Below are 14872 nucleotides of genomic sequence, written 5' to 3'. Positions count from 1 at the left end.
GTCTGCTGGCGCTGCTACAATTATGGAGAATCAGTGGCTGATGCTTTAAATGTGTACAAGAGGATAAAAAAGAATAAAACCATGTCAGAAATTTTCTAAAATAAGTTTTTTTAGTTATTGATATTCTTCTCTATAGCAGAATCTCACAGCTCTGCTTTAATAAGAAGCCATCCCTTGGGTGCCCAGGTAGAGGTCCCTGACAGCTGCACTGGGTCTGCCGAATGGATTGGGCAGCCATACAGCTCTGATTCAGAGGCGAGCTGCTCTGCTGGCTTCACCTTCCTGAGCATGAAAGATGCAAGGATTTGTCAGCACACAGGAAAGTTTCAGTCAAGAATAAGTAAGATGTTACCTTTTAAAAATATGATGAAGTTTTTCAAGAAAGCTATTCCCTGCTGCTTGCCATAAGTCCTGTAGGAAAGAGTGAGATCCTGGGAAAAGGTGGTTTGCAAGGCTTTGGGGAATTTCCTGCTGCCCAGTGGGATCTCCACATGGATACGACCCAGCAGCCATGGCAGGGTGGGATATGGTCACGCCGGGATGCCAGGGCCTGGGTGCCCCAAGGCATTTGATGGTGCCATGACCCAGGGAGGGCTGCCCGGTCCCGGTTACTGAGGGGTGACCACAGGCAGAGGGCATTGGCCCTGGTCTGTGGGAAGCAGGGAAGCGTAACTATCACTTTTTTGTGTGTTGGCAAAGCTTGCCTGGATTTTCATGGGAATAAAAGGCCTCATTTCTGCCCCAGAAGCTGTCTGCAGGCAAATCTGAAATCCCTGCTTCAAATTGGAAGCTATTGGATCTGCCAGAAGAGGGTCTTAGTATCTTGCATCAGGTAGAGGAGAAATGGAGACATGTTTTTTGTTCAGCCTTGGCCCCAGAAACAGGCAAACTTTTTTTGGCTGAAGCTTCTGGTAAAGTGTGAAGGAAAATTGACTGATACCAGATGCTCATTGAGTAAAATTTAATTCCAAGAACTGTAAGCAGGACTTTTCTAGCTTTTATAGTTGGTGCTTCACTTTGTATTCATCAAACAATAATTGCTAATACTGTGTGCCTTCTGTTCTCTCTGTATGCCCTTCATTCTCCTCAAGTTTCTAACAACACAGCAATGCCATCAAATTTGAAGTGCAGCAGCAGCTGCAGACAAGGAGAGCATCCTTAACGGCACCATTTTCATGCAAATACCATGCTCCAGGAGATAATTGCGAAGTTGCTTACCTGAAAGATGGAAAACAGCTTGGCAAACAAAGGTCTTCACCAGGCCAGTACATTCAAAGTAGAAATATCTTATAATACGTTTACTTATTAGTCATTCATGAGGGAAGATGGATTACAGTGAGGAAAAGCATTAAATCAAAGTGGTTGAGTCTGTAACTCTGGCTTGTGGGCAGCCCACAGACTCTTCTCCAGGCCCCTCTTTCACAGGACCCAAAAGTCCCCCGGTGCTGCTTTCCCCTTGGTGCAGACAGCCAGGCCATGGTCTCTGCTGCTGTCAGCAGTGCAGGGGGTGATGGAAAGGAAGATGGAGAATCACCACCAGCCTGGTACAGGAGCCCGCTCAGCAGGCTGCGCTTTCTGGGACCTTGGCTATTGATGGGCCAGAGATGTAAAGGGCTTGCTCTATCCAGTGTTAAAACACCTCTGAGATACCTGCTGGCTCATCTGCAGGGTAATGTTTTACAAAGGGAAGTCAGAGCCTGCCCAAATCCATTTAATGAACCGGGGATGTAAACATTATGACTGGAAAATGCCATGAAGCTTGAGTCCTCCCCATGGCTTTCCTAACTGTCCCACACTTAGCTGGTCTGGATCTGATACTGAGGAATATGAAATGGGCTTTAGAGGTAACGGTTGGTGTCTGAGAAGGGCTAGAGAGCCAAGAGAAGTACAGACACCTAAAAATAGTTTCCTTGCTAAGTAATCTGTTTAAACTGCACACATCTGTATGAAACCCAGTAATTTCTGCAAGTGTAAATGTCATATAGTGTTGAAGGAATTCTCTGATATAATACATTTTCTATGCAAACTCCAGGTGCAATTAAAGTTAAATTCAAATTTTAACAGAAGCATCAAAAATATGTGCCATATGAGCATGCAGATTGGTTTATGCAGTTGCCTCTATTGAGTAGCAATGTCTATGGAAATATTTATATGCTCCATTCATTGGGACAAGAAAATAATATATATCTGTTTAACATCGCACACTATCATGACATTGTTCAAACAGTAATGCATTTGGTGTTGCCTTCTCAGCGACACACTGCAAGTGCCATCCAAACTGTCCTGGTTTCAGCTGGGATTGAGTTAATTGTCTTCTTCGTGGCTGGTGCAGCGCTGTGTTTCGGATTTGGTGTGAGAACAAGGTTGATAGGACACGGATGATTTTAGTTGTTGCTGGGTGATGTTTATACTAAGCCAAGGACTTCTCAGTATACTTCTCATATACTTCTCAGTATCTCCAGCCCTGCTAGCAAGAGGGCTGGGGGGCGGGGGGGGGGGGGGGGGGCGGAGCACAGGAAATTGTCAGGGGACACAACCAGGAGAGGTGATCCAAACTAGCCAAACGGATATTCCATACCATATGACATCATGCTGAGGATGTAAACTGGGGGAAGAAGAAGGAGGGGAGAGACATCTGGCATTATGGCATTTGTCTTCCCAAGTAACTGTTATGCGTGATGGAGCCCTGCTCTCCTGGAGATGGCTGAACACCTGAAGTGGTGGATGAATTCCATGTTTTGCTTTGCTCGCGTGTGCAGCTTCTGCTTTGCCTATGAAACTGTCTTTATCTCAACCCACAAGTTTTCTCACTTTTACCCTTCTGATTCTCTCCCCCATCCTGCTGTGGGGGGGAGCAACTGAGTGGCTGCGTGGGACTTAGTTGCCAGCTGGGGTTAAACCACGACACAAACAAACAAATTAAAGACGTGAATTGAAAAGGCTTTACACAGTATTATGTGGACATTGTTAGCCAGAATTACACTGTCCGTAATCCAATCTGCTTTATTACTCCTTGGAATAAATAAAAAAAAATTAAGCCACTTCACATTTTTTAATTCTGAATATCCACACAAAAGTGTAAAGAAATTAAACTAATCCACCTTAAAAGACTCATTCACATGCATCTTCTTGAGGCTGCCTTCAGAAACCATACCTGATTCACATGTGGAGTTCAGGGAGGATTTTAAAGGCTGACACCTACAGCTCTTCACATTTATCATCTTCTCTCTGTGTTGTTGCCCAGAGTCAGCAGACATAAGCACGTGTCTATTCCTTAGCTCACTGCCATAACTAAAACCACTGCCAGGTTGCCACTGGGGATCTGATCTTGGAAAATTATGTGATAGAAGGGTGGAGACCTAGCAAGGGAAATGTGATAGTTGCCTAATACGCAATATCACTTTTTTTTTCTTCCCCCAAAGAGACAAAATGAGGGGTTGCTTTATAATCACAGCAAGATTACACTTGAGTAATTGTATAGGCAAAGAAATTAAGACACAAAATGACTGAGAGGTTTGCCCCACATTAAAGGTGTTTTCTAGGTGGAGAATAATTTCACAACCAGAGAGGGAAGCAAAGGTTTAAGTGGGGATGCAGCTTCAGCATCCAACATGGCAGTGAGTGGCTTAGCCACTGAGCTGTCCTGAAACACAGGCAGGATGGCCACAACTTGTCACTCATAATTTTGCGACCACCTCTTGGGGAGTACCTCCTGTGAGTCTCTGATACAGCGCTGTGATAGAAAGCACCAAGCCAAGCAAAAGTACACAGACCTCTTGATTTTTATTTTTTTTTTTTTTGAGCTATAAGTATGTGAGACTTTTGTAGAACAGGTCACGTCATGGTGGGTATATGCAGTTTCTGGGTCACAAGATAAGGAGCTCAGCCTAGAAGGAGGTTTTAAAGAGGGTGACTGTAAGGTAATTTTGTGATTAAGCTTATTCTTGGTTAGGTGATCCTGGACATGCCCCATGCAAGTAAGGGCATGCTGGGGAACATGCAGAAGGGGAAAACTGAAGAATGCATTAAAAAAAATAATAATCTGTGTGCTTCACTTGAATTTTCTTTGAGGTATGGACTTGTCTTTGGCGCCAAGGCAGGTCAGCTACCCCTACATCTGTCACCTTTACTGCTTTTCTTATCATCTCCTTGGGTTATGGAAGAAAGTATTTATATTGTGGACTATGAAGCTGCCAGCTACCATTCCCAGTTCTTTTTTTTTTTCAAAGAATCATTGAAACTCTTCCCTTTATGGTTATTTATAATGAAGTGCAGAAAGCAGGTGGAAACTCGTTGCCTAGAATGTTAAGCAAATATACTATGTTCAGATCAGGCACCCACATGCTCCTTTTTAATACTAAAATCTCCTATATCCAGCATAAACTGCAGTTTACATTAGAAACTTCTGTTGTCATGGCTTGGAAACACAAGCAGCCCTGAAACCGTGACAGTGCAGATCCACAGCTATCAATAATGCTGCCATAACTGAAGTGCTACAGGGAGCACTACTCTGTGGGATAGTTTCTAAAAAACTGATGAGCTCTTAAAATTGCTGAGGATGGAGAACTCCATCTCATTATTAAAAATGTCTAGTCATGAAAACAATGAGAAATACCACTCTTCTTTGCACTTTCTTTTTTGTACAAAGGCTTCAAGCCAAAAGATCTGGCAGTGAGAAGCTGCCATTCTTGGGTGTCTAGGAAGGTGGTGCTCAACTAGAAATTATAGCAAAAGCCGAGGGAGCATGCGCTCTATGGAGAGAAAGGACCTACTGACAGTAGTTATGTTTCCTGAAATCTGGAAAGACTGTAGAAGGAATGTTGCAGGGACTTGAAAAGGAAGGTGAATGTGCTTAGGGTAATATTACGTATCTTCTCCTAACAACGTTCCTAGTTCAATGTTAGGAAAGCTCAGGCCTTTCTGCAGCATCTGTTACTTTTGTTGTGTGCAAAGAATCGAGACCTGCTTTCAGCTTTGTGGCTTTTAGTCAGGCAGCCCATTATATTGTGTGGCAACATGTGTGCTCCCACTCGTGGTACACAGTGCTGTGGCTCCAGTTTGCACCAGAAAAAAGCTGCATCCAGCTCAGAGAAATGTATTTTATTCTTTATATGCATAAAGAGGTTCATACTGTCCTTGAGTGACAGGTTTCAGATATGTGTAAACCTCTTTGGTTTCCTGTTTTTTAATCTGAACTTAAAAGTGATCTTTTGCTTCTTGTCACAGTCTTTTTCAAGTCTGAAGAGCTTTTCACTAGAACCAGAGATCAACTGCAGTGTAGGTATGTGGGATGTGCAGCAATACCAGGTTTAAGCTACTAGACACTTTGGCCCTTCATTATCAGTGCTAATATTATCAGTTTCCCATGAAACTTCCTGTATAATCATGGATTTCTTGAGGTATGGCCTAAGAAAAAAGTTGATAACATGGGTTTTTTTTGAATGTCATGACTTATCATGTAGTAATTTCTTTACTTATCACTTTAATACACAGAAGTGATGACAGCTTCTTCCTGGAAAAATGCTTTTGAGTAACTCACTTGAAATGTGTTTAAGAAATGTGCTCTAGAGTTTCTGGAAACCCATCCCTCTGGGCTTCTCAAACTCATTGCTGTGCTCTGAGGGCTCCTGCCTACCTGCCCAGGCTTTCCGCAGCTGCAGTTCCTTACCTGATTCTCGCAACCCCCGTTTGGAACGGGTGATTGTTAACAGCAGAGGGAAAGACTGAAACACTCACTCCAGGCTCACAGAAGGGATAAGTGAGAGAGTTTGGTTTAGAATCAGTATTTCCTGAGTCCCAGCCCAGCACTCATTACTGGTTTATGTGATGCAGAAAATACCTGTATCGTTACTGACAAGTGCTTATTTCTACTAAGTAAATTATTTTAGTGTGAAAGCGTGCTTCTTGTGTAACCCTGCATGTTGCAGCAGTGATGTATAGGCAGTTCCAAAAATATCCACGTTATTTCTTGAGTTTAAAATCCCAGTGAGATCTGCACAGAGTCACTGCAGAAAGCATGGCCTGAGGAATGTGCATGGTACACAGCGGTCTGAAAGACCAGCTTGCAGCTGGCCTCCAGCAAACCACTTCTTATTCCCAGGGAAGAGATGAATGACCCTTGAATTAGAGAGAGGAACCTTCCCCGGGCCTCCAAGACTGAACAGCATCTAATTTTTAGAAAGCCATCAAATGTCTGCCATTTTAAAGGTGGAGACTCCCACAAGTATGACACCGGTGGGCACAGTAGCAAACCCCTTTATAAGTCATCACAATGGCCTCAACATGGACGCCTATGTGCCAGTTGCTCCTGAAGTCTATTGCAAGGTACAGCAATGTAACCACATCAGACTGGGCCCACTGCAAAAGTATTTAATGCTCTCACACAGCAAGTTTGATTATAGCCTTGCCTGACAATATTCAGAGAGCTGTGTTAATTCTAAGAACACAGACTTCACTCCATGGAATAAATACTCTTTTTCCTGACATAATGACAGTTTCAAAGTTTTAGAGTGTTTTTCTTTGATCTTGAGTGTGTATGTGTTGATATTTATGTTGTGGTAGATAATTATTTTGGAGACATCATGTAGGAACTCTTTGCTTAGGAAGTGCAGGGCCATGAAAAGGAGTCACTATGTCACATCCCTCTTGTGGGTGGTATGGCACAATGGCCAGCCTGTGGGCAAATGATGATGACTGTGACATCAGCAGTTGGTTTAGAATGAATAGTTTCAAGATGAAAAGCACATGTTTTTACAAAACCACAACACCCAGATCCATATACTTTCATTTTGGTATTCCTTCCCAAAGGCTGACAACCACCGGTGAATGCAGCACTGTTTTCCTGGCCTTTATCAGATGCAGGATGGAATGAAGGATTATCAAGGAGAAACTGCCATCATGATTCACTCAGTGCAGGAGAGAAGATTAAAGTTGACTGGCTCTAATCTTAGCATAAGTCACATCCTCGTGCTTATCTGATTTCTTCTTTTTGATTCCCCTTTGCAGTATTTGCCACTAAGAGATGTCTGGAGCTTTTGTAGATGTCAACCATTGAAGGTTTGGATGAGTTGCTGGACATTACTTAAAAAATTGAACAGATCAATCCGAGCCACCATCCAGAATTCACCACTTGTGAGTTCCATGTGGCTTACAGACATCACAGGGATCTCAGAAACATCACTGGAGACCTGCTCTCTCATATAACTTGGTCAGTAATGGTAGGTGTCTGGTTTTGAATGGTCTCAGAAGCTGCTTTACTTTTAGATTACATGAAAAGCTTACCAAGGTGAGGTCAAGAACATATGTATACCTATATATATATATATATGTAGCTAGGTAGCTAATTCTATTATGTATACATAATATACATTATATAACATCTACACCCTACATTATATATTTATGTATGTTTTTATGCATATACATATATGCATATTTATGTAGAGGCATTTGCCATATCAAAGTACAAATAGTTGCAGAATGTGGCAGAGGGCTGGTTTGGATGACATTGTGCTTTGTGATTAAATGTTCAGTTTTCAATGGGGCAGGGCTGAATTCTTTGACTTTTATTTTGGATATAAACCATAGTGTATCATATGGTATATTGATATAACCCAGATTTTCATAGGCAATACATTGAATGTTATAGTGACACTGTTTCATGTAGAAATCAGACACACAGTAAGATTAAAATGATTTCTCTGAAACCGTTTCACTTTATTTACTTTAACATATGCTGAAATATTTGGTAGCTATAAGATTACTTAGCATTCAGATGATGCTGAATTACAAACTGTAGACATTGACTTCATACCACCTTTTAAGCGAGTCAGCATGATGGAGAAGTTGGAAAAAGCCACAGGAGAAAAGCTACCAGCTGTAGAAACTTGGGAGACTGAAGGTGTAATATTGCTTTCTCAGCTTTCATTCTGCTGAATTAAATATAAGTAAAAAGAAATACAGACACGGAAGTTAAGCATAATATTTTGAAGGAAAAGAGAAATATATGTAGAGGCTGGCAGGACTCCCAAAAAAGTGTTAAAAGAGAAAATCAGGGAAAAGAAGTGGGAAGAACATAAAAAAAATTAGTAAAGTAGAACATCTTTCACATGTTTTCAGGGAAAAATAGTTGTGGCTTCTTATGAGGCTTTTATGTTCAAGATAGTTGATAGAAAGCTACTTGCTCTTTTAAATCTTGGGATTTCTCAGCTGTTTTTCTCCACCACTTTTATACTTACCAGTGTCATATACTTGAATATGGTGGCTTTGTGGCCACATGGAGGAGGAAGGGGCACTTGGACCTTGCCAGGTATAACACCAAAACCCAACTGGTGGCATTCTGCAAATCTGCACTTTGCCATTGGGATTTGGCTTCATGTTATTAAACACAGGGTAATGCACGGCCCCAGACAGAATGCAAAAAAGCAATTCACTTCCAGCTCCTCTATGGATGTTGTAGCGCTAATGAAGCAAATCATACATCAGGGAATATAGCCATGTATTTAGTCTGTGTATAAAACAGCTGTAATAAGATATTGTTATGGCTGAGATTGTTATGCTTTTAGTGGAAAAAAAGAATTAGGATTGAAATTGCAAAACAACCCCATTCCTATAAAAAGTGCTTGGATAAATGAAGGTTAATAGAGTTAACTGTGGGAGTAATACAAGGCGGCAACTCATGCTAGAGAACATAAGTGTGATTCAGATAAAGGGGAATTATAATTAAATGGAGGCTGGATAAACATGGTTATCCTGGAAAGATTTCCCAGCACAGTACCAGGAAGTTTAAAGATGGGGAGGGAGATGTGTGCATGTGATCTGGAAGCCGAGACGCCACTGCCATCAGCCCCACTGGGTGCTCCACCACTGTGGCAGATTGCCCACGCTGCCACACTGTGTGGCAACAATGGCAATAACAGGGAATATAAATCGAGTTAATTTTGAAGTCTGCTTTGCCTGTGACTGTAATTGGCAAGGGATCTCCCTGTCTTCATCCCAAGCCCCAAGATCTCTCGATTTTGCTGTTTCCCAGTCTCACCCCCATCCTGCTGTGGGAGGAGCAGCCAGGTGGGAGTCTGGGCTGGCCAAGGCTAACCTGCTGCAGGATGGGGCTGGGATGGAGAAGGCAAGGGCACCACATCCCCAGCCAGAGGGACAGGGGTGCATCTGCTCTCCCCATGCCACCACCTCAGGCAAAAAGCCTGTACCAAAGCAAACTTTTACACAGGCAAGTGAATATTTGTACTTGCCATATATGACAAATAAAATGAGCATTTTCTGTTAGTTTAAAATTCCTGATACTTTCTTTTAGATATACTGTGTCATCTCCTTTATGTAGATAACTATAAGCTTACTTGCAACATTTTTTCCATAACTGGTATTATTTCTTATGTAGACATTTTAAACAAAATGCAATAGTTAGATACTCAACACTGAAAAGCAGACAGAGGCTTTCCAGACTGAACTGCTTTACTGAAACAGGTACTTGTACTTATTTATTTTATTTGTCAAGTTACAAATATTCCTGATGACCTATACGAGATGAAGGGAATCGCACGTATTCCACCTAAGACTACCACAAGACTTCCAAACAAGCTCGGTTTTTAATTTTTTTACTTTTTCTTTCCTTTTATTTGCAAAACATTACTGTGACATTTTCAACTTTTAAATATACTGAGTTTGAATACGGGATGGTATTAATTCACATTCTTCTATAATTTCTATAGATTATTTTACATAAAACATACAGAATAAAGAAACCCTGACAACTTCCTAAGAAAAACTATCAAATACTTCTGCTGTTCAGTAATTTACAGTGCGGTTTGGAGTCATTGTTTCATAATTCTCGGTATATTATAATGATATACATTCCCAGCTGCCTAAGGAGAATTTGCACTATTATTCTTTATTCTGAGCAAGTGATCATCTCCCTAGGGACTAAGCCTTTTTTTTCCCCCAAAAAAAGAGGTGGGGGCAGATCTTTTTGCTTTCAAATTTCTCTGTATTTCCAGTGCCACACGTATTCTAGCCCTTCAAGAAGACTTCATAACCCCATATACAGAGGCTAGTTATGAGCCCTTACTGTCATCTTTAAGCTTGCTCCTTGAAAATGTTTATCCTTTATTATTTTTTCTACTTTTAAAAAATCTTTGTGCTTTCCTTATGTATTTCCATCAGCTTACAGGCTGCAATGAATCCTTAAAGTGGGCTTTGACTCAAAATGTGCCCCTAATGATTTTTGGACCTAATCTTTAACAGATTAGGTTGCTGATAATTTACACATTGGAATAATCCCATGAGTATTAGGATGGATGGCATCCCTTGTGATAGTGAGATGAGGCTGAGAACAAAAAGTGAATTGAAATTAATTGTGAAAACCCCTAGCACATCTTCTTTACCTTTTTATTTCTGCAGTTGGCATGTGATACAATAATTGTCTTATTCACATTCCTGTCTTCTCTGCTTTTTCAGTGACTTTGTATCAGACATGCATTTATTTGCAGCCATTCCTAAGATCATAACTCCATTGCCTAAATCGGTTGTTCAAACTTGATTTCCATGCTGGAATTATTTATGTATCAAGGTCATTTTTATACTCAATCAGTCATGCACAACAACATTTTTCCTTCCCAGTTTAAAATTCCATTTTCTTTGCAAGACCTTCTGTTTACTGAAGCTTAGTAAAAAAGTGATATTTTTTTGCTATTTTAAAGCTTTCATAAAATTAACTTCCTGAAGATGTATTTCTTTTTGTCATGATACAGCAAGTATACACAGGACTTAGATTCAAATAGAGGTCACACAGATGACAGAGTAACATTATTATTCCTGCAAACCAGCTCTAAGGATATTGGCTGCCTATACTGTATACACAACTTTTGGCATACACAAAAATGAAGGCAGAGATGGGAAAGTAAAGACCAAGTTGCTCACCTACCTCAAATACATTTTGAGTTGTCTGCCACACAAGGTTTCTGGAAAAACAGCACTTCACTGGTGACTGATGTATTTTCATTTCCTGAAGGAGAAGGGGGTTTTGTATTTTCATTAATTCTGCAACAATCAAAACTTATCTCTGGAAAATGTGTTTAGTTTCCATGAAAATGTCATTGTTTTGGCTCTGACTGCCTGGAAGTGATTTTTTCGCACAGCTTTTCTAATAACATGACAGTTTTATATTAGAAAGTAACTGGCATGTGCTGTATTTTTGTGCTTTCCCAAAGAAAAAGAGGAAAGAGCTTTAAAAAAGGAAACACTGAAATGTTTACTGATTGTGTTTACCAAAAAGCGAAGCTGACCCTTCCAGCTACTTTGCTTTCTCCCCAGTCAAGCATCATCCAGTGAGAGGATGGAGCACTCTGAGCAGCTTGCCATGCAGAAGGAGCTCTGCATGGCTTACTGGTAGCATAACAATCCAGTGAAGCAGGGACAGCTTTTTAAGGAACAACCTAGGCTAACAATCTTCAAAATTACCACAGGGGTGTTCTAAAACATTATGTTTAAACTCAGTGAATGCTGCTGTTCTCCTCCAGTGCAAAACTACCACCCGGTAAAGTGATACTACAGGAGATGTGCTTTATACCATATGTCTTGCTGGACTAATCTTGCTCACCAAATGAAGGCATCCCCATATATTTGCTTATATTAAACAGGATTTGAAAAAATAATTTTTTTAAACATGGATCCCAGCTTGGTCCATAGGGACCAACAAAACATCAGCCTCGCAAGGAATACGGGAAGAAGTATTCTGCGTTAGGAAGAGTCCAAGTTATTTTTCTGCAGCCAAACTACATACATATAAAACTAGTACCCTTGAAATCTCATGTGGTTTAAATAATCTCACTGGTGATAGGTATCTAACCAGGAGGAGGATGACGAATCAAGCTGTGAAGTTCCTTTTTTCCCCTTCACTGAAGAGATTTTACTAGAAAAAGGATTCACAAAAGCTTTCCTCCAGAGATTTGAAAGCATGTGACCCTTGCATTTGTCATTTGTCCAGATCAGGAACGCTAGTGTACCTAAGCCCACGTAAAGGTTGATTTCTTCTGCTACATTTTATTTTGCCTTCATTTTTTCAAGTATATTGTCAGCTTTTTCATAAAGCAGGCAAAGTGATTTGCTTTACAGTTGTGTCTCCCTATTCGAGAAATATGAAGAAAAATATCCTTGTGTAACTGTTTAGCTAGCAAGGTGATGTAGGCTGTAAAAAAAATCATGACGACCACTTTACGGACTAAGGGCACATCCTGATAAACACTGCTTCTAGACATTGTGTTTGTCAGAACATTTTGAAGGTAACGATACTTAAGGCTAGATAGTTTTCTTAAAGAGACATCAGTGAAGAGATCACTACCATTTAGCACGTAAACATTTTGTATGTGTATGCCCATCTCTCTTACTGTTGCATTCAGCTAGGATTTTGGTATTGGGGCTTGAAAACAAAGTATACTGATGGAGTACACTACTTCCTGGGCATTTTAGTTATTCCACAGAAAAGTCAGCTTTAAAGGAAATACCTAATGTTCTCATGAAATTACAGAACTTTTCTAGAATTAACCCCCCCCTCCATTTATGTGGCCTTTTGCCAATGGACAGTATCTAGCACTGCATGGTAAAGAGACCACACACTTCATCCAAGGGCACAGCCCACGTCACCGATACAAATACGTGAATGTCAGAAGCTAATTACAGATACTGAGCTCTTCCTTCCTTTTCCCCGTGGGGGTGATGTGGTTGAGGGAGGTGGCCAAGAGGAAAGGAGATTGTCAGATATAGGGCTGCAAGTATTATAGCCATGAGATATATATATATATATATATATATTGATATATATATATATAACCATGATAGGATGTGCAATGCAGCTTCAGCAGAGGGTTGACTGCAGGCACCCTGAAAGGGCTCTGTACCCCCTCCCACCAGGCGGGAGACTGACTCACTTGCTATGTTCCTTGGACTCTAACAAAGGAAAAGTGGGTGAAACTTTAGTTAGAAAAGCGCAGTTTGCAGTTCCTGGAGAGAACTATTTTTCATTTATAATGGCAATTTTATTTTCCCAATTTTTAGAAGCAAAATATTATCCTGTGTCTCTAGTATTCTGCTATTTAAAAAGCAGGATGATATACAAAGATTATTTACATGTGATACACTCCACTGCAGCTTCTTCCCAGCCTGTGAGATGGGCTGTTAAAAGCATATGGAGGATGCCAGGATGGCTGCTACCCTGCTGCTTTGAGCAAGTGCACTCACCCACCTGCTTTCTTACAACTCCCCAGGAGAAAGATGAGTTTTGAAAATGACAAACAGTGCATGTAAGTACAGAATGAGAAACATTTTATTTATAACCCTGTCATATTTGGGGCTACCCTGACAAAATACAAGCTTGAAAGTAACTCCCTGAGTTGTTTCTCTGGGTTCTCTGGTTTCTCGAAATGCAATGCATAAACCAGAGGTTTGTACTTGGCTTTTAGACAGTCATGGCATCATGGAGAAATTGTGAAGGCCAGTTGCATTGTGGACAACCACATCCATCCGTGCTTTTCAAATTGTACTTGCGTCTCTTCCTTACTGCCAGTTTTAGTCTGTCTCCATTTTTCTCATATGGGTCTGGACTGGTTGCCAAAGGGCCAGACAGACTCATTATGTTGACTTTGCTAAGACTTCTTCTGACACCTGTAATTGTACCATTTATTTCCAGCTAGGGGGCACGACAGTGATGCCTGACAAAAATGCCAAAGTGTGACATGGGCACTTAGTGCAAGAACTTGCAGTACTGACAGCTTTACAAAGTGTTCTACTCTGGTGTCTCAAAGGGACTGACCAACCAGGAATCCAGCTTCCAAAGAGACAGTTCTTCCACACAACCCTTGAAATACATAATATTTCTGTGTATGTTAGGGAAGTCCTTGCTACTGAAAAAAATCTGTGAATAAATCTGGTTGCAAGTAATCAAATTCTCTGCCTTCTTAAACTGGAGCCAAACATACACATAAACCCCAATGGCCAATTCTTGCTGTTTTACCACAAGCCTGACGTAGAATTTCATGTACCTGCACTGCTGGAAAAACATCATTGTGAGGTCATCATCTTCTCCTTCCCATAAAGTTTCTAGTCCTGACAGTTTCTTCCTTCAGTGCAAACAAGACAAAAGCAAATCTAACAGCTGGCCTACATAATTTACTGCTGTGTCTATAATACCATTTACTACTGTACCTATACCATTTAAATAAACATATGTTTTTTACATCTTGCTTTAGGAAGTAGTCCTTTCTCCAGCAGTGAAGCCCACTGAAAACAAGGCACAGCTGGATTAAGAAAGCAAAGATGGGATGCAGAATTACAGGAAAAAACCTAGCCTGTCAGTTCTGTTGTTGACATGGAGGTTTACAATGGTTTTCAGGCAGCTTGATATGGTAGAAATTCCTAAAGGAAGGGCAAAACCAGTATTACTATTTTCTAGTTTAAACTGTGTATTTTTATATATTCTTGCTTTATAAAAGGTGAAGAATGATTACATTTGTTATCAAGGTATAGTGTGGGCTCAAGGCTGGTAATGTTAGTATTATAAACTTACAGAGCTTGCCGTGTTTATGGTGTGCTCTGACAAACATGATCCCTCCTGCACTCATGACAGAACTCTTGCAGGGGTGGTTTTCAGTAACCACTATGGTATGGCACATACTAGTGGTGGACTTGGCGGTGCTAGGTGAACAGTTGGACTTTATCGTCTTGAAGGTCTTTTCCAAACTAAATGACTCTGTGATTCTATTCTTACAGCAACTGGACATAAGCGGTGGCAGGTAAATGTGGTATGTAATGCTACCAGTCAGTACTGCAGCAGGTTGCAATGAAACAATGAGGGCCTCAGATACTT

Source organism: Falco biarmicus, chromosome 3 (genome assembly GCF_023638135.1).
Source record: "Falco biarmicus isolate bFalBia1 chromosome 3, bFalBia1.pri, whole genome shotgun sequence".
NCBI lineage: Eukaryota > Metazoa > Chordata > Aves > Falconiformes > Falconidae > Falco > Falco biarmicus.
The sequence above is the reverse complement of the archived record's forward strand: the minus strand, read 5'-3'. Positions refer to the sequence as shown.